Here is a 10,767-nt window from a genome sequence, read left to right on the forward strand (position 1 = left end):
AGGTCCAGTCAGATCCGTGCTCCATGCAGTACCTAAGTGTGGAGGTGTCAGTGCTGTGTGCAGGCAGCGCTTTCCAGAGAGCAGGGAGAGGTAACACACAAACACCAATCCATCAAAGTGTGGGTGGAGCAATGCTCCGGAGAGCAATTTTAGCAGGCACAAAGATGCAGAATACTAAAGCCTCAGGTTATGGAAGAAGAGCTGATTAAAATGAATTGTTGGGGCTATGCAAGGAGAAAAGTAAAATATGAGATGGAAAACAGCAGGAAAAAAGGAAAAGGAAAGTAGAGAGGCAATAAAGACATATAGCACCCTTCTTATAGGACATGTGGATTGGTTAGAGGGATATTGTACCTTTCTACCTTTTTCTGATAAGTGTTATCCTAGGCCTTGTACATCTGTCTTTTCTGAAGAAGCTTCATAAATTTGGTCTTCTCAGAACAGTCCCTAGACCACAGTATTTTGACTATGTTCTCAGTCTCTTATGCAGACTGGTTCCCTCTGTGCCATCCTCCACAACTCTGCACCAAGTGGAATAAATAACAGTCTCCTTAGCAAAAAAAAAAAACCCACAAACTATTTAACAGAAGGAATGGTCCCCTTAAGGAAAATGTGGGGGCTATTAAATATCAGCCTATCTGTAGATGTATTTATAGGCCTTATCTAAAGGCAAACCACTTTCTGAAAAAATTGGTAGGTCAATTTTATACATGCACCTCATGGATTCCCCAGTAACTAATTCACCTCTCCCCAATAAGTCAAATTGCCACTTTATTTTTCTGTCTTCTTGAATTTTCCCACCTGTTTTCATTTCTGAAGCTGAGTGAAACAAAAGGTAAAATTGACCAGCCTGTATAGCCAGGACTGTCCCTGAAGGCCAAGGGTTTAGGAAGTGGCTAAGATGTGGCTCAGCCTTTTCATTCCTCTTGCTTTTCACTTTTGCTCTACTATGCTAAGCACATAAATCTGTAACAAATAATCTATAGCTACTATTCTATTTAACATAAAGACATCAATTCAGATTAGCAATATAGTGTGCTCTTTGAATAAAAGCAACAGGGTAGATATTTTCAGAGCAGTTAAAAGATATAAACAAGAACCAGTTTACTTTCTCCCTTCTCATGAAGTTAATGCAGAGTTTCTCCATCTCTCAAGCTCTATCAAACTGTAAAAGAATTAAAACACACTTCTTTATTGCTTCCTCTTCCAATGTTAGTTATTCAGTTGCCAGGGTAACAGTAAAGCAACCACATAGCTCCAAAGTACCAAGGTTCATTTTGCCTGATAGGAGTGATACAGGAAACCAGCATGCTGAACGTGAACTTGAAATATATTCCAAGGCAAATAAAAACTAAAAAAGCAACTATTCTATATACAAGAGAAACCCAAGACATTACTTAAAAGTTATTGCAGACCCTCTTCAGCAGTGCTGCTGTATCTATTGATTATTAATGTCTGTATCCTTCCCTTGGTATCACTTCTTCCTCTCTACTCAGGACCACTTTGGAAGACCTGTGCTGCTCAGACGCGAGGAACTGACCCAGCTGTGGTCAGGACCTGCACACTCTGATCCCAGCTTCCCATGATTACAGTTTTATTGATTACATGTTACACCCTCAGGCGTCAGCCCTGATCTGATCTTTGAGATGCCTCCTCTCAGCCTGGCCTCTGTCACGCCAGTAACTACACTTAGAGCTCCCCTAGGTGGGTGCAATTTTACCCCTCACCAGCCCTGTGGAAAGCAAAACAGAGTGAATGAACTTGGAATTTCTAGCCGAATTCTAAATATGAAAAACTGTTTGGTTTCGAACATTAAATTTTCTGTACTTCAAATACTGGTCAGTCTTCAGGCCAGGAATACTGCTGTTTAAAAGGCAGCAGTGTGAGCAAGGATTTTTTCAAGGCAGAATGGAAGAAAAATCCGGAGGACTTGCATCTGTCTGCTCCAAACCTCATTTTAGTATAATTCCTATTTATTTGTCAATGTGGTCAGCTAAGTGGAAGACACAAAAAGACTGAAGTTAAAAAGGTCTCAAAGAAACAGGGTTCAGGATGCACACACCTATTCATGCCACTACAAAAAAATGATCCAGACTTTTCAGTATATGCACATATGCTCATAGGAGGGATCCTGATGGCTTGTTATTGATGTTCATTGCTTTAGGTCTCTTAGAAGCATCTAGATATCAGGAGAGATTTGAAACCGTGTTCCTAGCAAGTATTCCAAGTATTGTCCTGGCAATGCCAATGGCAAAGGCAGGCTAGCTCAAGAATTACCATTATCTTCAACATATTTATTGGTGGTTGAGAGTAAATGAAAGGAATTTAATATACACCTATGTCTGTTCTTTCTTAATTGAGAGCTGGGCAAACAAACACGTAGAGACACCTGTATAAATCTTATAAATCCTTCACTGAGTTTATGGTATTTTACTTTTTTTCCTCCATTTGTTTTTATTTTTATTTATCTGGTGTTGAGAAAACCTTCTTGATAATTATGGATATTTTTTTCAATATAAAAGTATTCAAGCACTTGTTAAAAAATTTGAGGATACGTCAGTTAGACGTCCTGTGGCACTACCAGCCTCTCTTGATCTTTCAGGATTTTCAGGCTTTTTGAGAAGAATTACTATTGCTAAGTCTAAACACACTGAGGTACTACCTTAAAAATGAAACATAAAAATTTTTATTATATGCTTAGCAAGTATTTTGCTACGATTTGTTCTTCATTAAAAAGTTCATGTCCTCTCAAATCAGAAAGAAAACAAAAGAAATATTCATTCCTGTTCATTAAGTAAGCAATAGTTTAACAGTCAATCCATTCATGATATTCAGATGAAGTAAAATATATTGAATGATGTTAAGAAAATATATAAATCATTAAAATACTGTTATGAAATAATTTTTATAATTCTGTTCTACAATATTTATGTTCTTATGACATTAATTTCTAAATTAGTTTTGGTGTTAATTACAAAAAAGTAAATTTATATATGTGTGATAAGCAAAATTTTATATTGATCATATCCACACAAAGGCATATTTTCCAATTAGCAACATTTTTTAAACAAGCTTATGTAGACCCACAGTCTTCCTAGTTGGTTGGTTTGGGGTGTTTTTGTCGAGGTTTTTTGCGCTTTACACTGGGAGGTTTTTTTGGCTTTGAAATCATTACTGAGATAAAGTTTCCAGTACAATAACCCTAGTTAATATCTGATGCTTTCACTTTTCTTTTACATCTCTGTTGTTCAAATGTCAGTGGTTTTAGCACTGAATTTAACATTTACACATTTTTCTCTTGCTCCTGAAACCTTTCTAGTTCTTTCCTCTGCTGGATTTGGCTGACACTAGACCAGAATGCATCATGCACATACACACATTGCTGTTCGAATTCCTCCAGGCATTCCATGGCAGGTCTATTGAATGACATTGTTCTCCCAGAGCAGGCATACAGAACTTCAGATCAAAAAGCCTGTTAGATCCCTCAGAGGAATGTTCCAAACAAGGGGAAAGCCCACCTTTGTGGACTGTGATGACCTGGAAGGTCCTCAAACATTTTGCTGTTTCTTCACATGAGTTTCTAAGAGTGAAGAACTTGTAACCCTCGTGGTGCAAAAAGCTGCATTTGCTGCCAAACTAACACTAAAACCTGAAAGCACAGTTAGGAGCTATCTCTTGTGAATTATTTCTTCACTAGATAACCTCAAGCAAATTCTAAGATAAGATATAAACCTATATTCCCTGTACTAAAAAAGCAAGTTGTTGTTACTTACTAAAAGACCATTCTACAGTCTAGTATCTCATTTCTAATGTCCATCTTACCCTAGGTAAAGCTGACCCATTTTTAGGGACTCAAAGGAGAAACCAGATGTAGATTGAAGTATTCAAACAATTTTATGTTCTCAGTAAATATTAAATAGAGATAACAGGAAGACATTTGTGATTCATTTCTAGTTACCTATGGATTAACTAGTTCTTTTTCAACACCTTTTTTATCCTTGTAGCCTAATAAATCTCACATGAATGTTCAACCTGTTTTGTGATGGGGAAAATGAGGCAAAGAGAAGGAAATTAGGTGACTTCCAAAAATTAGAGGGGTGTTGCAGTAATGCAGTGCAACAGTTCTTTTCAGTTGTTTTACCCATTGAGTCATGTTGTTTCCTTCAGGAATTGAAATATTAATTATTGACCATGCATGACAGGTGAGTGCACTGTTCCTGATCTCTGCCTATATGGTTGAATTTGCTTTTCTGGAACGCTATTACATACCACTGCCTCTCTGTAATGGGGAGCACACAGATGGTTTCTGAGTTTCTCTGTTCTCTCTGCGAGAGAATTCTGATTAAAACCTCAATAAAAACAGCAGTTTATCAGCTGATGCATTCCATAGGGTTAGCAAACACTATAATGCATGGTGGCAAATGGATAGCATGGATGTTTATTTAAACCTGGCCAAGGCTGTCTGGTTCTGGAAGGTGTAAAACTCCTAAGGCCAGGCTTATGAAAAAATTGTGTGCTAAGAGGATGAGCATAAACTCCAGACAATAGAAAGGAACTTTGCTTAATGTAAAATACACACATAGGTTACAAACCTGGGTCCAGTCTAAAATGAAACAGTTTGAAAGAGGATTTTCTTACACTGCTGCCATCTATGCGTTTGGCTAGGTCCCAGAAAGGCCAAAAAGAGTCTTTTTCACATTTTGATTATTTCTACTGCTAGTTTTCTTCCACTTCCAGAAAACAAGATCAGAAAATCCCACTTTTATCACTCCTAGAACACAGTATAAGCCCCTAAAATAAAAAAGAAAAATGCAGGTGACTAAGAGCATCCATTTTTTTCCCTCTGGCATCTTACTCACTCATTATAGCCACGCACTTAAATGCCTTGGTACCTCATCCAACCAGGTGCTACCAGCAAGTCTATGAGAATTTCTTGGAATGTGCATCACTGTGGTGATGCACTTTTAGAGTTTAGCTCTTACTTTGGAGCTAAACTCTAAAAAAGACATGATGGTGGTGAAGTTTTAGTTCTCTCACACTTCTCAAACAGTCGATTTTCCGTGATATTGCTTAACTGACAGAACTGTATTAACATTATCTATTTATATATACGTATATATATCTACACATATGTATGCATGGCACACATTTAGAATTCATCTAAACCTCCATTGAAAGAGATCAAATCTCTCCTGAATTTAATGGGAGGGGGCTCAGGCCTTTCATCTACTTGTTCTGCAACTGGCATTTATCTGCCTTCATCCTGTTCCTGATCCAAGCCTAGTGAAATCAAAAGAGAATGACATCACTTGACTTCAGCATAAGAACAGTTGGTCATTTAGTCAAAACTGGTAGCTTGAGATCATTTCAACAAATCATCAAAAACCAGGGTGGGAGAAGTGAGAAGCCATCTAGTCTATTCTCTGCTTCAGCAGAGTATCAAATATAACTACCATATTCCTGACAGATGTTTGCCCAATCTGCTTCTGAAATCCTCCAGTGACAGTAATTCCATTATACTGCTAGGAAATTTCTTCCCAAACTAAAATATCCTGATAAGAATCCCTAATATCTAGCCTGAATCTTTCTATCTGCAGTTTGTGGCCAATATTTTCTCCACCTACAGAAGGAAAAGAGTTTCTCCAGTTGATTCACATCTTTCTCAAAATGTTATGCTTGTAAATAGACACATTTCTCCAGCTGAGGCAGCATCTGTCCTGAGCAGATGAAAAAGATGGACCAGACTATAGTCATGTCTCCATCCCAGTAGAACAGCCGACCATTCCCCAGCAGTGTGCCAGTGCTGATCTGTGCTACCACTGACAAATGTTCATCCTGCAAGGTGCTGTACCTCTCAGACCTCCAAGACCGTATCTGAGTCCTTTGTCCCTGATCTTTGTGCAATTGTTCATGCCTAACCCTGTACTGCTCTTCCTTGAACTCCATGCGTTTTTTCAGATTGTTTCTTAAGATGTTTGAGTTGGATCCGTTCCTTCCCAGGACTTTTGGTTTTTTCCCAGCTAGGCACTGTAAATTTAGTACATATGTTCCTTCTCCTGTTATCCACTCCAGTACTGACAACATGCAACTCACCACACCCAGGAGAGATTCTTGCAGAAGAATCTTCTCAGTATCTGCTCCTGGCTCAACACATAACCCGCTAGAGTTCAAGAAGCATTTGGACAATGCTCTCAAGGACATGGCATGACTCAGGGTGTCCACTGCAGGGCTAAGAGTTGGACTTGATGGGTCCTTGTGGGTCCCTTCCAACTCAGCATATTCTATGACGCTGCTATACTGCTTTCCAACCAGTATTTTATTCAGTTTATAGTGATTTGATCCAGACTGTGCCATAAGACAATGACAAAAGCTTGGATACAAGCTAGATGTATGACATTTATTTACTTCGTGTTTATGATGTTTATTACCTTATTAAGCAAAGAAATTAAACTAGTTTGACACGTTCAGTTTATAAATCTATGTTAGCTCTTACTCTTTTCCTTGTTACACAGTTGTTAACAAATCTTCATTATCTGTTCCAGTGCTTTTCCAGTGGCTGTTGCTAATCTGGGGGGTGTGTAAGTCCCCAGCATTGCTGTTGCTGTGTTCCACAGTGCCTTTTCCTGTCTCCTGTCACCACAGCCAGGAATGAACTGCTTGCTCAGGGCTGTGACACTGCTGACACCTATTCTTGACGTACTCTGCAAACTTCATCAGGTCCAACCCCATTAAAGTGGACATACGTTCCTTTCAAATTCATTCATTTATTAGTGTTATGTCTTCCCGGTGTTTGTATAGAACTGGTTTTGTTGATTTTCTTGAATTCTAAACTAATCTTCAAAACATTTTATCTCGTCTTACCAGGATACCAAATACAATATGAAATGCCTAATGCATGCTCTGATTATTCCCTGCAGCGCTGTGAACATTACACTGACTGACACATCAGCAACAAAATGCTACACAGTAAAATAAGTCACTAAAAATCTAACATGTTAATTACAGAGGCACTTCTTTGCAATAACCCTGAATAGAAGACAGATTGTGAAAGGAGCCACTAAAACAAATGTAAAATTTAAGAGTATGTACCTCTTTGCCTTTCTTAATTTTCTTTAATTGAAAAAGGGGTTTTTTCAGTAATTATCTGTGAATAATTATATACCCTAAGTTTACATATTTCTGTATTTTTCTGTTTTGCTAATAGTCATTCAAATCTCAAAGATAAAATTATAAAAAAATGAGTGGTAAAGAAAACCAAAAATATTTTTGTGCCACGATATTAATTCTTTTAGTGGCTCAATTCAAAAAAAATTTATTATATAATTGTCTGTAATTCCAGAGACTGCTCTTTACTATAGATTTGAGTTCCTTTAATTATGCATGAGATATGCCCTGATGATGTAAAATACATTCCAAACCCTACATTTTTTTTAATACCACAGACTGCAAGTAAATTGGTAGCCCACAGTAACAACATATGTTTATAATTATGATTACCATCAGGGAATTCAACCTTACTGAAGGATAGAAAAGAGGCCCAAGCAGGGAAACCTCAAAAAATCTATGGAAAAAAAAGGAGGGAAGGAGAAAGTTGAAATGGGAAAACCACTCTTGAATAACGGAAAAGACTCAGTTGTAAAAACAAGCACAACTTTCAATTGACTCTGCTGTAGAAACTCCAATATTTTAGTGAGCAAAACCATTTTGTAACAAATTATTTTCACTATTCCACTGATCTGGGCAATGTTCTCCTTCTAAGCCCTACACATAAATTCTCTGAATTTGTCACCAAAAAACCTGCTGATTGGCTACCTGACAGCAAGAATAAAACTGCAAATTCTGCTTTGTGTTATTAATATTAGGCATACATTTAAAAGTGCCATAGCTAATGCTGAATTGTTTCCATTACAAAACTCATTTTATGAGTGTTCAATAACTCAGCTGTTTGAAATCACACTGAGCTGAAGCTGGCAAGCTTCACTTGTGTGTGCACAGAAGACATGACTTTGACAGCACATAAGTGAAAATCTCCAAGTTATGGATGAATCCTGGAAGATTCACATTTAGAGTTTAGCCTGACTGAGAGAGCCCTCAAACCTCTTGGACCTAATGAAACAAGGGGAAAATATTCCAGAATTGTCACTGTTCATTCTATTAAATTCAGCAGGTTCAAAAAATGCAAGTTCCTCGGGGTTACAGGTACAGACTTATCAAGATATTTTTTAATCTTAAAAAAAATCTAATTCAGTAAATGATACTGAAATGATACTAATTCAGTAAAAGATATATTACTTTTACTAAGAAAATAATGATTAATTAATTAAAGGTCTTTCAAATAAATCCCATTTTGAGATTTTTGATTTTTGAGATTTTTCTTTACTTTTTTTCTTAGATGAATGGTTTTCTAAAGAAATTTCAGTCTAGGTAAGTTTTGCAATTTTAAAAATAGATAAAATTTAAATAACAGGTGTCTTACATGATCAAACCTTTTGAAGTAACTTCAAAATGGGGCTAGACTTAATTCAGTGACTTGTTTTATGCACTTTGTTTTATGTAATTGAAGATTTTTTCCATGTTGAGAAATGATTGAAGCTGTAGTATTTCTGCCCCTCTTCACACTCTTAGGGTGTATTAGAACAGGAATTTCATGTAACACTGTGGGAAGCACCTCTCTTACCTGGCTCCAGCCCCATTCAAAATGTGATTTAGCCCTGAAGAGGCCACACTGGCCACACTGGCCATGAGAAAAGCCCATCAGAGCCAAGGGAAGGAGAACCATTAGACATTTGCATTGCAAAAACAAAATAACCTGAAATTCATTATACCTGCAGGGCAATGCCAACTCACAGGACTTTAAAGGCGTGTATCTTCTAGCCTCAGCTTCAGGATTCACATGGTTGTGATTGAATCTCAACTTCCTTTCTTTCTTTTATTTTTCTCTTTCATCATTTTTAAGAACTGCATTTCCACACTTCATGGTTGTAGGAAAAAATGTCTGATAAGGAAATTGTTTGAAAGCTGGTGAACAGTAAGAATTCAGTTCAGAAACTAGAAAAAGCTGAAAAGAGGCAGATCCTCAATAACATAGTGCACATGTCCTCTGGAGTGTTAGGTAATAGAAGCTTTAAATTAAGTTGGTTTCTAGCTGAACTAATGGTGACTTCTGATGCTTAATTGGAATGCAAAAAGATTAAATAATAATAAATAACAAACTTCATCGGAAGCAGTGTCATGCACTATTGGTCAAACATGTTCATTAATTCTCATACCCCAGGGTTTATACTGAGGAGGAAAAGCTACAGACTGAAGTTTTAGGGTTTTTATTTAGTAGTCACATCTCCTCTGAATTGTTTCTGAAACACAATAACCTATCTACAAATTTATAACTTCATCTAGAAATACTATTGCTACCTTCAGCCAAAGTAGTCATTGCCCTTTGAGTCATCCAAAGCTCTGCAAGGCCAGAACACTGTTCTCTAGCAGGCAGTGATTGAACAGAAAGACCCCTGCAGGAAGAAGTCACACTGATCCAAAAACTGACTGCACTTAGAAGGAGGTGTAAGACACAACTTTGTGACAGAGCCAGGAACAGCACCTGTAAATAATTTTCTGTTAAAAGAAACTTTTGACCACATGAATTTCCTGGAAAAGAGGAAACTGGTACAGAAAAAAATCCTCCCTTTGAATTCTTATTTCTTGATTTTGCTTGAGACCTGAGTCCTCAAACTTATCATTGTGGTAATTACTGGCTACTTCTGGAAAGTATGAGCCTTTCTTTAGACTTTATAACCCAGCTTTCAACTTTTTCCTTTAGTCTCACAACAAAGGTAACGTTCCATTACTACATAATAAATAGTAAAGCCAGTCTTAGGCCCTAAAAATCTATTCCCAGTAGAAATAACTGACTGGAGGGCCCCATGTTTCTTTGAAATGTCTTTACATAATAGTTACATGGGAAAATCTTATGAAGATCTTTCATTCTTGCCTATATAATGCAGACTTTATCCCTGCACCTTGGATCTGAACTAGCATTACATGATCACTAAAAAGATGAAAGCAAATAGCCCTTCAGGCTTTGAGAAGTGGGAACTGATCACAGTTCCAGTTGACTTCAATGGTTCTTTGTGTGCCTCACAGCCCTGTGAACCACATCCTGAAACACTGAGCAGGTATGTCTTACTGAGCATTAATAATCTTAGCAACACATTTTTTTTATTTCTGAAATCAACTCTCAGAAGATAAAATGCTCAAAGTTGTTCTTATATGGGAAAAATTATGTACATATCTGAGGAATGTATGGCTTATAGCTTTATATCTAAGAACTGGCTGGCTTGTTTCCGAAATGTGTGATGGACTGATTGATTGATTTGAAAATAAATCTGAAAGACCTTTTTACAAAGTATTTAATAAACCGTAAGTATTTTATACCCATGCCAATAATAATTGGCATGATTACAAAATTAATATATTGTTATACATACAAAAAAATCTTTACAGTTTCAGCTTCACAAACTTTTGGGAATTTAGTGATTGGAAATTGTGATCAAAATCATAAGCACTGTTTAGGCATTTAAATAAATAGTGTTTGAAAGTCATTTTAACCAGACCTTATTTTGCTGCTGAGTGATAAAACAATCAGACTTGAAAACTGTGATAATCACATAGTAAGGAAACAGTTTGGAATTGGAATATTGCAGGGAATAATAGTTCATCTGGGGCTAGAAATCATTATGCAAATGATAGGAAGATATAGCAACGGGCCCCAAG

Source organism: Prinia subflava, chromosome 7 (assembly GCF_021018805.1).
Source record: "Prinia subflava isolate CZ2003 ecotype Zambia chromosome 7, Cam_Psub_1.2, whole genome shotgun sequence".
NCBI classification, from domain to species: domain Eukaryota; kingdom Metazoa; phylum Chordata; class Aves; order Passeriformes; family Cisticolidae; genus Prinia; species Prinia subflava.